Source organism: Rhinatrema bivittatum, chromosome 7, assembly GCF_901001135.1.
Source record: "Rhinatrema bivittatum chromosome 7, aRhiBiv1.1, whole genome shotgun sequence".
NCBI classification, from domain to species: domain Eukaryota; kingdom Metazoa; phylum Chordata; class Amphibia; order Gymnophiona; family Rhinatrematidae; genus Rhinatrema; species Rhinatrema bivittatum.
This window is the reverse complement of record NC_042621.1, coordinates 58,013,250-58,033,635: the sequence shown is the minus strand read 5'-3', so window position 1 is coordinate 58,033,635 and position 20,386 is coordinate 58,013,250.

Genomic DNA, 20,386 nt, shown 5'->3' with positions numbered 1-20,386 from the left:
ATGTGGCCTGGATATCTTCAACAGCAAGATAGAAGACGTCCTATCGAGTTTAATGATTAGGCATGACCACAGCAGACGTGGTGGGAGTTCATGGCCAGTGAAGTCTCACTACCATGAGCTATAGCAGGGGTGACCACACTGAGGAGACACACAGCAAGTACTATGTTAAGTCATGGCAGGCTGGGACAAAAGAAATGGGTATTTCCTGTCCACACCCTTCAGTTGCAAAGGTTGTAAGAATTCTGATGAGACACTGATCAAGCCAAGGCTTTTACAGCTAAGACAAGCATACCCTACAAGTTTACTCCAAATACAGAGGGAATCCCCCAGCTTTTAGAGACTTGGGTTTGACCCACAGAAGATACATTTTAAGAGATAATCAAGTTAGGACTGCAGGTCTGCATAGATAGGCTTTGAGAGCCATATGTTCCTGCCAACATTCGCTGCATGGAAGAGATTTGCTTTTATGACTAATGCTTAATAGCAGAAGGCTGCTGATTGCCTGATCTGCAATGTTGGGTGTCCAAGCATCGTAAGTGAAGTTAGAAAAGTTTTATTTAAAAAAAATTGTTCTCCTAATTTGTTTAATTATTTGTATGGAAAATGTATACTGTGACCATGCAATAATTGTTTCAAGGGATCAAAGGAATGATAGGAAGAAGGGGAGGGGAGGGATTATGTGCAATGGTTGTGGGGGCCCATGTAGAATCTTTATTTTATGTATTTATTTTATTTATTTAATAGGTTTTATATACCATCATTTAGACTAGACATCACAACGATTTACAGACATTTCATACAAAAAAATCCAATAAAAATATAAATAAACATAAGATGAAATATAATCATAAAAATAGAAGTAATAAAAGACATAAAAATAATAAAAATAATACAAAGTTTCTTAGTCATAAAAACAGTTAATAAACCAATAAAATAAAAGTATAGACATATAAAAATATGCTGTAAAACTGTGGTAGTTAAAAAACATATAACTGAAAGCTAAAAAATTATCCATTACCTATTGTGTAAGCCTGCTCAAATAGCCAGGTTTTAAGCGCCTTTTTAAATGTTTTGAATTCTGCTTATAATCTTAAATCTACTGGTAAAGCATTCCATAGTTTAGATCCCGCAAGTGAAATTGCTCTCTCTCTAAAAAGGGTGAGTCGTGCAGAGGTGACTGAGGGGATGAAAAGTAAACCTTTATTTGGAGACCTTAAGTTTCACTGCGGAATGTGCAATCGAATGACAGCGTTCATCCATTCTAAATGCTCTCCATAAATTGCTTTGTGTAGAATACAAAGTGCTTTATATTGAATCCTATATTCAATGGGCAACCAATGCAAAGATTTCAGGATAGGGGTGATATGGTCTTTTTTCCTACTACCCGTTAGCACCATAGCAGCTGCGTTCTGTAAAATCTGAAGAGGACAAATAGTGGACTGTGGTAGGCCGAGAAGTAATAAATTGCAATAATCTATACCAGTAAATATCAGGGATTGCAATGCTGTTCAAAATCATCTGGATTTAATAATGGTTTTAATCGCCTAAGCATCAAAAGTTTACTGTATCCCTCCTTGATTTTAATAGATATATGTTTTGGGTTTTTTTTTAAATTGAGCTCTGGGTCAATCCAGACTCCAAGGTCTCGTACTTTATCTCCTAGGTTAATCGAGAGGTTGTCTTGAGGTAATATTAGTTTATCTAAGTTTGAAACTTTCCTTTCTAAGAGCATGAGTTCTGTTTTCCGATATTTAAGCTGTTTCATTTGTGTTAGTAGCTGTTTGATAATATTTAGGTACATGGCTATAATTTCGTAAATTTTATCTAGTATATCATGAACAGGAATAATAATCTGTATATCGTCAGCATAAATATAGTAATTTAGGCCTAGTCTGGAGAGCAGATGACAGAGCGGCAGCATATATATATGTGTTAAAGAGAGTGGCTGAAAGAGAGGAGCCTTGAGGTATTCCTGTTTCAAGACTTATGATGTCTGATAATGTATTGTTCAAGTTAATCTGATATGACCTATTGCTCAAATAAGAAGTAAACCAATGCAATGTTTTATCATGGAGCCCTATCTCTGAGAGTCTTTGCAGTAAACTTGTGTGGTTCACTGTGTCAAATGCCGCTGAAAGGTCTAGAAATATTAATAGATATTTATGTCCACTATCATTACAGTATCTGAAAGGGATAATAGCAGCGTTTCATTACTAAAGTGTCTTCTAAACCTGAATTGCGTTGGATAAAGAATGTCATTGGCTTCTAGGTGTTTTGTCACACATTCAGGAATTAATGAACTATGTAAATATATTCGCCAAATATCAATACAAATAGATCAGATATATTGACGTGAATCAGTTTTTAAGGTCTTTAACTTATTCCTTCCATAACAGCAAGTTTGGAAAGTTAATCGGTTTAGTCCTTACCAAGCTGGTTCCATTTAGGTTTCAACTTACACAGTATTTTTATATTATAAAATGAGAGGATTTCCATGGGACTGAATGGGTATTGATGGAACCATTGTATGTTATATTTTTTTATTGTAAACCATCTTGAGGTATTGTATGATAAGGTGGAATATCTAACCAAGATAAATAAAGGCATATTCTTTTCTTTTGAAGGGGGGGGGCACTTATATTTAGTGAACAGACCTGAAACCCGTTCTTATGACTTCACAAAGTCCTTGGCTATCACTTATATTCTCTACTATATCAATTTTAGGTGCTGCTGAAAAATTGGTACTAACGAATGACCAGATCACCCTCTTTCAGCTATTTCTTTGCAGAACTATTGACTCTTGAGCGATTCCAGGGCATGCACAAAAGGGGGATTTGAAGACATTTCTATGAGCCTGACGTAGGGTAATACTAAGCAGTCATCATTGTCAATAACAGACTGTGGAAAAACTGAAAAGGATTTCAGAAAGGACAAATGCTCTCAATGAAAATGAAGCTGAGTGTCTTGACAAATGATGAATAGAACATCTGCTATCTGTAAACAGAAAATAGACTTTCTTGATTCTCCTACAGTGACATACATCACCAATCAACTTTTTTTTTTGTGCAAGTCAGAGCTCCCCTCCCTCCTCTTATAAAGATATTAATTAAGCAAAGGGCTGAAGCCAAATTTCATTTAAAAATTAAATTAGGATACAACAGATGTGCTATGAAAAGTTATGGTCAATCAAACAAAAAAAAATTTCATGCTCAAGGATGGCCTTTATAATAGGTCAGCTTTTCTATAGGGCTGATCTTCCTCTGGTTCACATTTGTTGGTTGATAGAAGAGATCTAATACATTGATACACTGGTTTTGACATGCATTTTGAACATTAGCCTGCTATAATTGGTCATGTCATCATGCATCAAATTAACAATATACACAAAAGTGCCCTGAAACAACTGTCTTCCAGATCTATCACATATCCGAAAGAATCTTCTGGGACTGTTATCTAGCAGTATCCAATTTTACATCACATTCCATTTGAGTTATGAATCTGAAATCACTGTCACATGAATAGTAAGTGATAGATTAATAATGCCCTTTTGGCTTGCAAAATGTACATCAATGTCCTAGTGAAAAATGGCATTCCAATCTATTCCTACAGAGCATGCTTAGAATAGAGCACTATGGTAAACAGGGCACATTTTAAGATTCCCATTGCGTAGTGGTTTAAGGCATTCCAACTGCTTTGAGCTTATTAAGGAACACCTAAGTTTTGCATCTGTACAGGTACAACTACGGGCATTTTCCCTGTTCAGGTATAGCTAATTAAGAACATAGCAAGGGGAACGAAACTGTTAATCTGTGGGAGTTCAGAAAGAGTTTTATGTTTTTTTCAAATGCTTTCCTTTTTTCAAATTAGATGAAATTGGCAACATTTTGAGAGTCACTCCTGAGAGGAAAGTCCTAGTAAAATAATAATTGCTGCGCGTGCATTGACTGAAATCCCATCATGATATTTCATGAAGGTTTAATGAAAGCAAAGGGTTTGGAAAAATGACCACAATTTGAATTTATGAATGAAAAAAAATCCCCATGACAATATTTTCATTTGGTTTTTTTATAACCTTGATCATTTTAGCAAGTGCTGGTTCAAATAAAAATAAGGTAACATGTCACTAAATAAAGTGGTCTCAAAATAAGAAACGCATATGCTCTTCTAAACTTAAATATTCCACACAGAAAACCAAAAGGTCAGAATTTGAAACGACTTCTAGGCGACAAGTAGAAACCATAGGTAATGCAAATTAAGCATTACTTGTTCAGGTGTCAGCAAGCCGGGAAAGTGTAAGACCTCTCTTAACAGAGGTGCCCTGGTCCTCTCATTCATTCCTCCACAGTCATTTGATGTAAACACTGTTTTTCAAAGAAAATTTTCATTGCATTTAAAAGACATTTCTAATCATAGTCATTTATCCATAGTAATGTTGCAGTTAAACAAAATTGCCATGACATCAGCCAATGTTTCGAAGAGCCTGCATCGGGGGAATTTATCTTTGTACGTCAGTCGTGCCTACTCAGATCTCCCAACCTCAGAAATGTAAAGGGAAAAAGAAAATCAGCGACTGCTAGATAGCAGGAGAAGTCACTTATCCAGCTATCTCTTAGCTGGTGTGATAGTAGGCAGGGAGTGGGCAGATCTGGGCAGTGCTATTTAACTAAGTAACTTATCCAGCTAAGTAGTGATATTCAGTTTTAGCTGGATAAATTATGCAAGTGTTGCGGAATGCGCCCTCAGGCCCGGTTAGGAGCATGGAGGTGCGGTTCCCATCTAAGGTAGGATGTGAGCCTTTGGACTGTGGCATGGCTCATGGAGGAGCCCCAAGACACACCGCAGGAGGTGAGCTGACACGAGCATGGGTGGAGCAGGAGCAAGGCTGGAGTGAACACAAGGCGAGGATTCTGGAACAGGAACTAGGCAGGCTCGGCCCTCCACTGGACCTACCCGCACCAATGAGATCCAGCAACGCAATGCTGATCTTGAGAGTAGCCTTCCGGACCCGTCGCTGGGGAACTACGAGTGCATGAGGCCAGATGTAGGCTGAGGGCAGGAACATGAAAACTCAGACGAAAGGATACTCTGAAGACTCAGACGAAGACTTGGATACTCAAGAGAGACAGACTTGGATACTCAGGAGACTCAGACGAAGACTTGGATACTCAGACAAGGACTCAGGATACTTAGAGGAAGGCAAGGATTCAGGATACTCAGGAGACTCAAACAAGGTTTCAAGTTACTCGGAAGTTTCAGGCAAGGATTCAAGAAGCAGGCGAAAGTACTGGGTGAGAACTGCATCACGGTGCGCCCTACACAGCCGCCCATGGCTGGTCGTGGACTACACTGGATGCGAAGCAGACTCCAGATGAGGACGTGGAACTTGAGACTGAAACATGAAGATTCAGAAGAGGCCTGTACCAGGGTGCACCCTACACAGCCGTCTGTGGCTGGTCAAGGACCACGCTGAAGTGGAGCAGGTTCTGGCAGAGTCTTAGGCATGGATGGATGCAGACACAAGGGAACTCCATAGATGGGGAACAAGATACTCAGGAACAAGGCTTTAAAAACAGAAGTCTCCCGGAGGCTTGTGCTGCAGACAAGAAGGCCTTGTACCATGAGGCGCCCAACACAGCCATCCCATGGGCTGGTCACGGATCATGACATGGCACGCCAAGAGAGGTGGACAGACGAGGGACCTGGGAATTGGACGAAGAGCTGAAGATGAAACAGACGGAGTCAAGACAGGAACCGGATATCAGGAACAGGAACATGGCACCTCAGGACACAGGACATCAGGACACAGAATATCTGGAACATCAGGTACAGAATACAGGTGATGAGGGAGCTCTGATGAGGTACACCAAGGGACAAAGGAGACAAAGTTCAGGAACACGAAGAACATGGAACGAAGATCCATCAAGGCACAGGAGACCACGGAAGACCTGGATCGGAAGGAAAATCACAGACACTGTGCAACCCCGATCCAAAGGCCCTGAGGAATGGCAGCAAGGCTCTTTTATAGGGTTGAAGCAGGAACAGGTGGATGACATCATCGATGAGGGCCGCGGGGCTTTTCATGGCGCTGGCCCTTTAAAAGTCGAGTGAGGCGCACACCTGCGCCTAAGGAGAAGCAGGAAGAAGTAAGAACAGAACCAAGGACAGCAGTTTGTAGGCCGCGTGGAAGACCCGACGAGAGGCGGAGGCTCCCTGCTGCACAGAAGATGGACACAGGCAGCGCAGAGGCAGCTTACCTGCCACTCAGACAGAGGACCCCGGCAGTGGCACCAACCGCGAAGGAGCAGAAGTGGCAGCAGAGGCTTCAGCCACAGAGGAAAGCGCCCAACGGTGGCACTAGGGCCGCAGGGGAGCCGAGACACAGCAGCACAGCCTGCCGCAAAGAAACTGTGTTGGTGGCCCGGCTGGCTGTGTTTGAGCTGAAGGTAAGTGGGGGGACTGCCTGCGACTCGGGGGCAGTACCACAACAGTAAGTTAATTCCTGCCAATTTATCTGGCTAAGTAACAGCTTGACTGTAGATATTCAGCAGTATGTGAATATCCTTGTAACTTATCCAAATAATTCATATCCAGCTAAGGGCTGGATTCACGAATGCCACAAGGCATAGTGAATCCCGTGGTAACGGGGGGCGGGGGGGAGAAACGGAGGGGAGAAACGGAGGGGAGGTGGTCCTGCGCTAGCCGGCAGCAATCGCACTGCGGTGGTGCGATCGCTGCCGGCGTCACGCCAAATAACTGTCTGGGAAATCTTTGCAGAGTTGGCCCCGATGCCGCTCTGACTCCTCCTCTTCTGAGGCCGACTCCTCCCCGAGCTAGCTAGCGCACGCGTGCGACAGCTTTAGAAATTGACCCCCTAAATTATTTGAAAGGTCATTTTTCAATTTTGGGCCTAGGGTGCCCAAATTATACTACAAAAATCTACACAAATAGAATTTGAAACAAATACTGTATTCCACCTTGGTATATATGCTGGCAATTCACCTGAAGAAGCTATAATTTATGAGACATGTTGAAATTGTAAAAACATTATGGGAGATGATTTTTATGGCTAAGGGAGATGACCTCTTGGGATTTCTGAAGCTTTTATTGTTTGTATTTGTATGTTTAGAATTTTGTAGTATGTATTATTTGTCATTGAATTTGTGTATCTTATTGTTGTATATATGTTTGTTGTGTGGGGGGGATGTCTAGATATGTGGCTTTTATATTACAATATAATGTATATTATGTGCTCTGATTTTTTTATTTATATTAACATATTGGACTTGATTTTGATATATCATTTCTTTAATACTGTATATGGTGAATGATACATTTGGTAGCTACTTTATTTTGTTTATATAACAAAATAAAAGGCCGGATTTTCAAAGGTTATGCGCACCGGGCCTATTTTAAAAAGGCCCGGCGACGCGAGTAAAGCCCCGTGACACATGTAAGTCCTGGGGCTTTACAAAAGGAGAAGGGAGGTGGGCAGGGAGGGGGAGGGGCAGTCCAGGGGCAGGGCCAGAGGCCTCCGCACAGCTGCTGGGCTGGGGATCGCGCACCAGCAGTCGGCCGGCACACGCAACTTACTTTAGCCCCAGGGCTGAAGTAAGTTTTAAAACAAAAAAAAGAAGTCATCAAAGATAGGGGGTAAAGGGCGGGGGAGGTAGGGGAAGGGAAGGTGGGGTGGGGGGTAGGAAAGTTCCCTCCCAGGCCGCTCCGAAATCAGAGTGGCCTGGGAGGGAACGGAGGAAGACAGCGCAGCTCGGCCCGCGCAATGTGTACAATTGTGCACCCCCTTGCGTGCACCGACCCTGGATTTTATAACATGCGTGCGCCTGGCGAAGTACAGACCTGTGTGGTCTCAAAAGCTCGAGCGCTACAACATTTTTTTTTTGTTGATCCTATAAAATGTATCGCAGCCTACAAAAATCCCAGTTTACACCAGGACCAATATAGTAAACTGGAATTCAAAGGTTCAGGGCAACAGAAGAATTTGAGCTGTCCTGGTTTGTACTTAGATGCAGTATTGCACTACCAGCTAATAGAGCTGGCCATGATAGGCAAGCCCCTACAGTGTAAGAACATGAGAGAATGAAATCTTAATATACTTTCTCTAAAGATGCCTGCACTAGACAGTGATGAAGCAGGGCGGGTGAAAGGCTACAAACACTAAAATAATACTTCAAATGAAAAGGCCTGTACAGATTCACAGGGATACAAATAAATACAGTTTATCATTACAAAATTAAAACATGGCTACCAGTAGTAATTTACAGCAGAAGAGGTAAATACAAGAGAGCTACGTCTGCAACCCTATGTGGATTAAAATGCCCTGGATGGCATTTCCTGTGCCCACTAAAGCACTTTCAATAACACCATGAAGGTCAATTTTGTCCAATTAAGAACATAAGAAATGTCATTTTGGGTCAGACTAAGATCCATTGAGACCAGCATATTGTCTCTGACAATGCCAAGTCCAGATCACAATGCTTGGCATATCCCAAAAAGTAGATCTATTTTTATTACTTACTTCTAGTGATAAGCATAGCTTTCTCTAGTCTACTTGGCTAATAATCTTTTATGGAGTTTTTCTCCAGGTACTTCTCCAAACCTCTTTTAAACCCCGCCATGCTGCTCACCTTAACCACGTCTTCTGGTGACAGATTCCACAGCTTGACTGTGCATTAAATAAAAAAGTACTTTATATGATTTTGTTGTTGTTTTTTTTTTTTTTAATCTCCTGGTTGTTAGTTTGATGGAGTTTCCCCTTGTTTTAGTATTATTTGAACAGTTAAAGAACATAAGAACATAAGACATTGCCATGCTGGGTCAGACCAAAGATCCATCAAGCTCAGCATCCTGTTTCCAACAGAGGCCAAACCAGGCCACAAGAACCTGGAAAGTACCCAAACACTATGACGATCCCATGCTACTGATGCCAGTAATAGCAGAGGCCATTCTCTCCTCCAAGAACTTATCCAAACCTTTTTTTAAACCCAGCTACACTAACTGCACTAACCACATCCTCTAGCAACAAATTGCAGAGTTTAATTGTGCATTGAGTGAGAGAGAATTTTCTCAGATTAGTCTTAAATGTGCCACATGCTAACTTCATGGAGAGCCCCTAGTTCTCCTATTATCCGAAAGTGTAAATAACCGATTCACATCTGCTCGTTTTAAGACCTCTATCATATCCCTCCTCAGCCGTCTCTTCTCCAAGCTGAACAGCCCTAACCTCTTCAGCCTTTCCTCATAGGGGAGCTGTTCCATCCCCTTTATCATTTTGGTCACCCTTCTCTGTACCTTCTCCATTGCAACTATATCTTTTCTGAGATGCGGCAACCAGAATTGTACACAGTATTCAAGGTACAGTCTCACCATGGAGCAATACAGAGGTATTATGATATTTTCCATTTTGTTAACCATTCCCTTCCTAATAATTCCTAACATTCTGTTTGCTTTTTTGACTGCTGCAGCACACTGACCCAACAATTTCAAAGTATTATCCACTATGATGCCTAGATATTTTTCCTGGGTGGTAGCTCCTAATATGGAACCTAACATCATGTAACTACAGCAAGGGTTATATTTCCCTATATACTACACCTTGCTCTTCTCCACATTAAATTTCATCTGCCATTAGGATGCCCAATCTTCTAGTCTCACAAGGTCCTCCTGCAATTTATCACAATCTGCTTGTGATTTAACTACTATGAATAATTTTGTATCATCTGCAAATTTGATAACCTCACTCGTCGTATTCCTTTCCAGATCATTTATATATATATTGAAAAGCACCGGTCCAAGTACAGATCCCTGAGGCACTCCACTGTTTACCCTTTTTCATTGAGAAAATTGACCATTTAATCCTACTCTCTGTTTCCTGTCTTTTAACCAGTTTCTAATCCATGAAAGGACATCACCTTCTATCCCATGATTTTTTAGTTTTCTTAGAAGCTTCTCATGAGGGACTTTGTCAAATGCCTTCTGAAAATCCAAATACACTACATCTACCAGTTCACCTTTATCCACATGTTTAACCCCTTCAAAAAAATGTAGCAGATTTGTGAGGCAAGACTTCACTTGGGTAAATCCAAGTTGACTGTGTTGCATTAAACCATGTCTTTCTATATGCTCTGTGATTTTGATCTTTAGAATAGTTTCTACTATTTTTCCTGGCACTGAAGTCAGGCTCACTGGTCTATAGGTTCCTGGATCATCCCTGGAACTCTTTTAAAATATCGGGGTTACACTGGCCACACTCCAGTCTTTGCCAAGTTGAAGAACCCTAAACTGTGGAGTCTTTTCTCAATGGAATGACATTCTGTCTCCTTTATAATTTTTGTTACCCTTCTCTGCACCTTTTCTAATTCTGCTGTCTTTATCATTTATTTATTTATTTTTGGTATACCGCACTCTCCAAATGGTTTGATCGTAGTGATTTATGTCGTTACATATACATTGTGCAAACAAAATTAAATGAATATTACATTAAAATAATAAAAATTAAATAAAAAATAACAAACATACCTTCACGATCACGCCCCTCCGCTCAGCACGCTGTGGGGCTTTGCTGGGCTTCAGGCCTCCGGCTCCGCTCATATACCACGTCCTGTCCGCTTGCACAGCGTTGCTATGGACTCCTCCCGGCCTCTAGTCAGAGTGCCAGGCCTAGTCCTGGCATTCCCAAACAGTACACAGAAAAAGGTCTTTATTACAAAAAGGGTTTTAATGTAGTCCTGTAGCCTCACCGGCTACAGCCTTGTAATAAGGCCTGGTTGTCCTCACAAGCCCCCAAGCCTAACTGCTTAGGTTCTCCTTAGCAAGCTCAGATTTAAACAGCATTTAAACCACAATTCCTTTCCAACCTTTCTCAAACATCGTTTTATAAACCCCGGATTTACCATCCCCCAACCTCCTGGTTATTCCACCTCCATAGAGGAACAGCTGGAGCTTTCCTCTCCCCGGCTTACCTCCATCTCCTCCTCCTCAGACTCTGAGGAGCCGGGCTTTTGTGGCCAGCTCCACCACGGTGGCAAGTCCTCTTCCTCAGCTTCCATAGACTCTGCTGAGTCATAGGGATCAGTCCCTATTTCCTCCACCTGTTCCTGCTCCCTCTCCAGCCAGGGGTCAGGTGTCGGTTCAGGGAACCTGGGAAGTGTAGTCTTTGCTACTTTCCTCAGCGCCCTCCGGTGGGTAGGTTTGGTACTGCCCGCTTCTGCTTTTCTATATCCAGGCTGTTTCTGCCCCTGGCCTGGTCGTACTGCTTCACAATACAATACCTGTTAAAAGGTCATAAAGGGCCGGATTTTAAAAAGGTTACGCACATTTGGCCTATTTTAAAAAGGCCTGGTGATGTGCATAAAGCCCCGGGACGCGTGTAAGTCCTGGGGCTTGCAAAAAGGGGCGGTCCAGGAAGGTTTCACGAACATGAGATTTCTACAATGTTCTCTCATCCTAGCTCGATGGACTCTATACAGGGTACTATCAAGCTAGGGTGAGAAAACATTATAGAAATCTCATGTTCGTGAGACTTTCCTCCCTCCAAATGACATCAAATCTTCACTGAGGTGTACAGTGCTGTTCGTACGTCTCACTCAGCATGTAAAACTGGCCCCTAAACCACCACCAACACCTCACCTCAAGTTATTAACTGGCCCCATTTTTTAAAATGGCATTGCCACCATTTGCCCCATCATGTGACAGGGGCTACCTAATGGCACTGATAGCTCCTGTCACATGATAAAAGCAAAGGGCTGTTGGTGCCATTTTGAAAAATGTTGGCCCACCAGATCCAGGAATGGAGGTGATCACTCCCAGGCTTCCCACTAGACCACCAGGGAGAGTTTAGAGAGTCCAGGGGGTTGGGAGGGTGGGCCAGGGTAGCCCATAAGGGTCCGGCTCCCAAGGGTTGGTATTTTTTTAAAAAGACACTAAAGGGCTGGAGGTTCGAGCAGGGCCTGGGACCGGAAGTTTGTTTTACAAAATATATTTCTTTCTGAGACATGGCCATCTCCAGGGGTGGCAGGGTGGGGACGGTGGGACAGAGGGTCTCTGGAGATCCCCAGGTTGCGCTGTTTGTTTTGATAGCTGTACGCACTGTTTGCAAATAGTGCACATGAATAATAGAAAAAAAAACTCATTTTGTATATTTTTCCTAACATTTCATTTCAAAAACAAAATGAAATAACATTTACACTGTTGATATTGTCTATGTCATTTCAAATGAATGCTCATCCCTAAAAATGATATGTTCTGTTGTATTCTCCATTCCTTTTTGGCTATGCCTACCATTCTATTGGCTTTTTAACTGCTGCTGCACACTCAGCTGAGGATTTCAATCTACTTTTCACAAGGACTTCAAGGTCCTTTTCTTGGGCGATGATTCCAGCATTGTGTACCTGTATTTGGGATTATTTTTCCCTGTGTGCATCACTTTGTACTTTCTCACATTAAATTTCATCTGCCATTCAGATCCCCAGTCTCCTAGTCCTGCAAGGTCTTTCTGTAGTTCCTCACAATCCACTGCTGTTTTAACCACTTTGAATTGTTTCCTGTCATCTATACTCATCCAGATCATTTATGAATATGTTACACAGCACAGGTCCCAGTACAGATATCTGAGGTACTTCATTAATGTCCTTTCTCCATTTGGAAAACTGAAGATTCAGTCATATCCTCTGTTTCTTGTCTTTTAACCAGGACACTGACTCCTATCCAATGACTTTTTAATTTCCTCAGTAGTCTCGTATGGGAGACTTTGTCAAATGCCATCTAAATATAGTATATCAACATGTTTACACTTTCAAAAAAATCTAAGACTTCCTTCACTAATACCATATTGACTCATCCCCTGTAAGCCATGTCTATCTATATGGCCACCAATACTTTGGTTTTAAAGAATAGATTCTAACATTTTGCCCAGCATTAATGTCAGGCTTCTTGGTCTAGAGCTTCCCAGATCAACTCTTCAGCCCTTTCTAAAAACAGGCATTGCATGGCACCCTTTAGTCTTCAGGCACTGTGGCTTTTTTTAAAGAATAGGTTACACACACTGCTAGTAACAGATTTGCAATTTCAAGTTTGAGTTTTTTTTCTGGACTCTGGGGTGGATATCATCTGGTCCTAGTGATTTGCTGCTCCTTAGTTTGTCAGTTTGATCTATTACATCTTCTATTATCACAGACATTTGCTTTGGTTCCTCAGAATCATCACCATCATAGTATCCTCCTCAGTAAAAACCGAAGCAAAGAATACATGCATTGTTTCTGCTATTTCCTTGTCTATACTGAGCAACCCTTTTACCTTCCTTCACAACTTTTTTGCTTCAAATAATAATTGAAAAATATTTTATTAGTAGTTTGTTCCTTTATAGCAAGCTTCTTGTTACGTTTGCCAGCTCACGGGCTGCCCTGTGAGCCGACTCACTCACCCCAATGCCGGTCTCCCTGAAGCATGGCAGGATGCTGCTGTCACGCAGCCGGACACCACCACTCCCGCAGCCTTCTGACACGCCCCCTAGGCATGTGCGCACCAAACCCGGCCAGATTTAAAGGGCCCGCAAAGGGAAAAGGCCTGTGACAACCTCAGATGACAACACAACACTTCTAGCACTATAAAGGTCTCTTTCTGCCTCTCCCTCACTGCCTCAGCAATGGGTGGACTACCATCCAGGTAGTGTGAGTTGCTGCTTTAGTGTCTTGCCTCTTCTTCTTCAGCTTTGCCTTGCCTCTTTATCTCCAGCCTTACCCTGCCTTCCATAGCTCCAGCCTTGCCTTTCCCCTCCTTGGTCTGACCCACAGTATTGACCATAGCCTGTGACTTGACCATCCTAGTTCACCGCCTGCCTTGACCATAGCCTGTGACCTGATCATCCTCGTCTGCCACCTGCTTTGGCCACAGCCTAACTATGGAACCACTCACCAGAGGCATTCATCTAAGCCGTGCCGGGCTCCAGAATCCAAAGGCTCAGCCAGTGTAGAAAGGGGCCGGTGTAGGCCCCTTTCTACACTGGCTACAGTTAAGTCTCTGCATCGTCTCCCACCTGTTGGCAGTGAGGACCTATTAGGCCTTCCCAGAAAGTGGCGTCAATCTCACTCCAACACAAGGATCCACAACTCTAACACTTGGTCTCAAATTATCTCTTGGCCTGACTTACAACTGTTTTTCATCTAACTTGGCAGTACTTATGTTTTTTGCCTATGTTCTATTGTTCTTCTTTTAGTTCTGCATTCCATTTTTTTGATAGATGCCCTACTGGTTTTAACTGCCCTGTTTCCTCGCTATTAAACCATGCTGGCCTGGTAGTCATTTGTTCTTCCTTTGACTTTTTTTTAAAGCATGGAAGAAATTTTATCTGGGCTTCCAAGATGGTATTTTTAAACATTGTTCATGCCTCATTAAAACTTTTAACCCTTACAACTGTTCCTTTCAATTTTTCTTCTAATTTCCTCATTCTGTGATAATGTCCCTTTTTATAGTTATATGCTACTGCAATTTGATTACATTGTGATTATTATTGCTAAGCAACCCCACTACCGTAACCCCTGGCACCAGGATGTGCTGTTACGATCCTGCTCACGGAGCTCATCCCGCAAGCAGGCCTCTCCACTCACTCACTGCCATTACCACCAGCAGTGCCACTCCGGGAAAAGCCTGCAGCCCAACTGGAAGCCAGCCTTTGCTCACTTCCTGCTTCAGCCCTATAAAAGGGCTCAGTTCCTGTTCTTCAGGGCCTTCGGATCCGGGTCCCATGGTCGTCCATGTTCTTCCTCACCAGAACAAGATCCTCCATGATCTTCACTTGTCTAGATGGCTCTTTGTTCCATGTTCTTGGTGTTCCTGGTCTCCTCGTCCTGATGTTCCTGATCTTGTCCTTCATTGGAGCTCCTTCATCACCTGTTCCATGTCCTGATTTTCCAGATGTCCTGTGTTCCTGATGTCTTGGTTCTGATGCCTTCATTTTCGCCTCTGCAACCAGTTCCCAGTTTCCTTGTGTTCACCTTTCCTGGCGTGCCTTCATCATGGTCCGTGACCAGCCCATAGGGGGCTGTGTAGGGCACTCGTGGCACTTTGCCTCCTTCTTGTCTGAAGCGCAAGCCTCCGGAAGACTCCTGTTTTTAATGCCTTGCTTCTGAGAATCCTGAGTCTTGAATCTTGAATCCTGTCCCAGTCTTCGGAGTTCCTTGTGCCTGCTTCTGTCCATGCCCAAGACTCTGTCAGAACCTGCTCCACTTCAGCGTGGTCCACGACCAGCCACAGGCGACTGTGTAGGGTGTGCCCCAGTGCAGGTCTCTACTGAATCTTTGTCATGTTCCAGTCTCAAGTTCCACTTCTTCACCTGGAGTCTGCTTCGCTCTCAGCATCGTCCGCAACCAGCCATGGGCGGCTGTGTAGGGCACGCTGTGATGCAGTTCTCACCCAGTCCTTTTGCCTGAGTCCTGAATCCTTGCCTGAGACCTCCAAATAACCTGAATCCTTGTCTGAGTCTTCTGAGTACTCTGAATCCTTGTCCAAGTCTTCTGAGTATCCTGAGTCTTCTGAGTATCCTGAATCTTTGTCCGAGTCTTCTGAGTATCCTGAGTCTTCATCCAAGTCTTCTGAGAAACCTGAATCCTTTTCTGAGTATCCTGAGTCTTCGACTGAGTCTTCTAAGTAACCTGAATCCTTGCCCGAGTCTTCTGAGTATCCTGAGTCTTCTAAGTTCCTGAGTTCCTGTCTTGTCTTGTTTCTGCCCTCAGCCTCCATCTGGCCTCAAGCCCTCGTCGTTCCCAAGCGGCAGATTCGGAATGGCTACCAAGTGGCCGGAGGGCTACTCTTGTGACCAGCATTGCGTTGCTGGGTCACACTGGTGCGTGTAGGTCCAGCGGAGGGCTGACCCTGCCTTGTTCCTGCGCTGCCCATGCTTACCTGTGCTCACTTCTCACGGTGTGCCTTGGGGCTCCTCCCCGAGTTTTACCATGGTCCAGGGGCTCACGCTCTCCCATGAGCTAGCGACTGCGCCTGCACACTCACACCAGCTGAAGGCCGCGCTCGCAACATGTGCATTCCACTGAGGACTAGTTTTGCCTTTAAAATGTGAAATTAATACACAGAACATGGTTGTTTTATGACCAAATGGCCAAACTTGAGTTCTGGTTAATTCTAAATTGATGTCTTTTCATGTATTGGTCACTACTGTATTTTTATTGCATAGTAATTTGCACTGAATACTTTAATGTGTTTATTCAAATTTATAGGATGCAGTAATCAAACAGCATACAGTTAAATAATGTTTTTTTTTCTCTGTTTTAGGATGCTGCTTCTGCAGAGTTTCACACAGGATAATGATGGATAAGATCTGTATTGCCTAACAAATTGCAAGCAGTGTTGTAACGTGTACAAATTAAGTTCAAAACCCAAACATAAGCATGGGGGTCCCTTTTCCCTGATGCATAAATAAAGCAAGTGTGCAGAGCCTTATTCAGCAGGAAACCAAGAGGCTGCTTGACTCTTGAGTCTTCCACAGATTTATTACAAGGCCTTGGTTTATGATTTGTATGACAACGAATGTCATGTCAAGCTCTTTGCAAGAAAATAGTGCATGTCCACTGCATGATAGATACCATGTGCCAAAGTGAGCACGTTCCTGGGATGTGTTCCAGAGTTCAGCTCACCTCCGACTTGTAGAACAATCCCTGTAAAGCAAATCAAAGGTGGGCAAGGAAGGCTTAAGGAAAAACATAATGCAGTTGCATATGTCTTCATCAATACAGATGTTTAGCAAAAGACAAGGAGAATGATTCATCTCTTTACAAGGAGCCCTGTTGTTGACCCCTTTTTCTATTTCACAAAAATAATAAAAAAAAAAAAAAAAAGAACTATCAGTATTGTAAATGTGCGAAGAGAGTGGCTGAGCATCGTGTGAATGCTGCACTGTCTGAAAACTGATGTCATAATCCTACATAGCAATGTACCTGCTCCAGAAAATCTGTGTGCAACTGATTAAAAGATCATTTATTGCTCCCCTAGGTCAGATTACCAGTTCTCTGTTCCCATTTAGACAAATGCTCAACTTTTTGCAATTCATGTATGTATGTATGCATAGCAGGTGCATTGCCCTGTAGGATTATGACATCATATATAAATAAACAGATAGATAAATAGATAGATAGATATCTGAATGTTAGCATTGTCCCTTTCAAGCAACTCCATTTATTTTCAGAGCTCCATAGTGCACTGATGCATAGCAGAAAAGAAAACACAGTAACAGACTTGGGAACATAAAGGGAAATTTACACTAAAACAGTGTCTGCTTTTCAGCATAAATTACTTTTATATCGTCAAGGCGAAGTGATTCCGGTTTTCGTGTGGTGGTGACTAAATAAAAAAATTAACATAAAGATCTGGACACATCTACAAGATCTCCCCACCAGAAAAGGTTACCAGCCCTGCAAACCATAATGGCTGAGGTTCCAGTCTTTCCCTGCAGGCCCAATGATACCACGGCGTTCCAGGGCTTGTCGACTCTCGGGTTCCTAGTGCTGCTATCAGCCTCATTGGTGTGCTTGAGGGGGGGGGGGAGGAGAGACACGGAAAGATAATATGAAATGAAGTGGATAATATGGGAATGCTAGACCATATCTTCGTCAGTAGCACATCACTAAAAACAACACTAACATATGCTACAAGTATATGGTCTGTTTACTTCTCAGATTTAGTTCCCTTTCCTAAGGCTCCCGTAGAAAATCTTCAGGGAGATCTCCAGCAAACAGGACTTGGCCCTGCTGAATTCCCCAGCCATAACCAATGAACACAGAGCAGTGTAGTTGTTAATAAGGGTATTCATCATGAGACAGTCTATTTTTGGCATTGTCTGTAACAGTCTCTGTACCTTGCAATTGTCCTTTGAATGCGAACTTATCATTTAATTACGCTGAGAGGAGAACTGCACGTTAGTTAACCATACCGTGATTCTCCAGCTAATCCAAGTGTGATTGGATCCATCTCTGGCCCACATTATATCCTGTGGTTACTGGGTGCTCCCTTAGAAACAGCCTGTTTTATTTTTCCCTCTCTGTTTCTGTGCATTTAGATATCTCGTATCAAGGCTTTTCAGCAGGACAACATACATTTAAAACAAATGGGCATAAGGGGTTAGCGATGCAACTGTTCCCAGGAGACATAATACCTGTCTGGGGCATTATATCAACTCTCTGCATTTAGAACCTTAACACAGAGCATCTGATTGATATCCAGTAATAAATAATTCTATTCTTCAGTTTTCTATTTATTCATAAGCAGTAGTCTTGATATAAAATAAAAAGCCTATGATAATCATATGCAATAGAGCACCTTATAGCTGAAGTTTCTTTATCTGAAAATACCCATCATAAGGAAAAAAAAAATCATGGGCTCAGTCAGTCTGCTTTGTGCATCTGAAAAAATGTCAAGTATCTGAAAATTCAAAAATATTCAAATATATATAAAGAGGTCTCTTCCGAAATTCGGAAAAACGTCTATTATCTGAAAATGCGCCAGCATGCAATAAACGGTTGTACTTTTTCTTTTTCAACATATGAGGAACTTTATATTATCCACACATATCCATTACCTAGAACAACCATAGTCCTAACCCTTTTCAGACTTAAGGTACAACAGAAATATGTGCTGATAAAAAAAAGCAATGAATGAATGGATGGGTCTATGGCAGAAATGTTCAGGATACCATCGTGAAGCCTGTACATGATAGTATGTGAACTATTAAAAGATTCAATAGGAGCTCACATTATTAATGATTCAAGCGAATATACTGTTGCCAAATACGCTTCCACTTCAGCTGGTCCCCGATGAGCCATAACTGCATTTTAAAACACTGCTCCGAAAAAGTGTGCCTTATAGAGGAAGTAAAACATATCAGCTACAGCAAAAATAAGTCTTCGGCAACATTGAAAAGGGGCCCTTATTCCTGCCATCTGAAGTTGAGTCACACTCTCAAAAAAAGTCTATAGCTGATCAAAGTCTTGAGTAGCGTATCAGATGTTTAATTATACAACAAGTAATCATGTTACGATAATACCCCAAACCATGATTCTTTGTTTTCTATTCAAAGTCAGATTTATTGGGTTGACAAACTGCCATAAGAAGGAATCAAGAAGACATACAAATGTGTCATGTTACATTATTTTCCCCTTCTTTTTCTTGTGGTGATTGTTCTAAATTTCCGTAAACATCAGTATGTTAATTTATTGACACTTATTCTTTAATGAATAAACATCTGTAGCGATCACCCGCAATGGAAAACAATAACCTTTTCTTTATGTCTAAAAAAGAAGTTTAGAAGAGTTAGAGCAAGTCTTATTTGATTCTTAAACTTCTTAATTTGCGAAGCTGGGATATGCACATTTTGCCCAGCAAGTATATTTTTCCAGCAACCTAGTTTTACACTGACCTGTTACGAAGCAATCTGCTTGCTCAGATATTCCTCTGGTTCACCTTTTGTCCTTTACCCAGCGTGCAGTTCTCCATCAAATAACACTTTGAGATAAATTTAATACTGTACATTTTAGAAATAAGTCACAGCGGGATTTATAGGTGAATTATGAATCTCCCCCATGCTTCTACCATGGTGGCAAATGTATTTCAAAATTTGAAATGGAATGCTTTGTAAATTTTGTTATTCTGTGATGATAATAAATCATTATAGCCTTAAACACTTCTCTAGCTTGGAGCCTCAGTCACAAATTATCTTGTCATTCTGACCAAAACATTCTCCAAAAAAGCCTGACAAGTGCTAAAACCCAGAACATGAAACCATGTGTTGTTGTGAAAGCAAGATTCAGAAATGTCAATTAATTAGATTAAGAGGCTACTTTTAGCTTTACTCATGTTGCCAAATAACCCTTAAAATATGCAGAGCAGTAGAAGTCTACCTCAGCGATACAGTACTTCTGTGGAAAATAAAGACAATAGATCTGACTAATAGAGGGAATTATTGCATCTGTCAGTCAACTCAAGAGAATGATCTGGAAGCAAATGTCTTGCTTCTTTTTCCACTCTGTGGATTCTCAGACAAAATACATTGTGCCATTTATGAGTTCAAGCACAGTTGTTTTTGTGAAATCCAATTTAAATACTAAAATATGTGTATAATAACTCTCACAGCTGCGTAACAGTAAGGGGCCCTTAAGGCCTTTTTCACAAAGGACTATGGGAAAAAGCTTTAGTGAATTGACCCTCGACTTAATGTCTTTTTTTGTGCTTTTGGAATAGGGTCCTAGTTTTCAATATTTTTAGGCTGTGGTGAATTATATGAATCATTGGCCACTAGTATCTTTGCATAAACGATACTGGACACTGAACCTTATAAACTACACCTATGCAGAAATACTTCTTTTTCTATAAT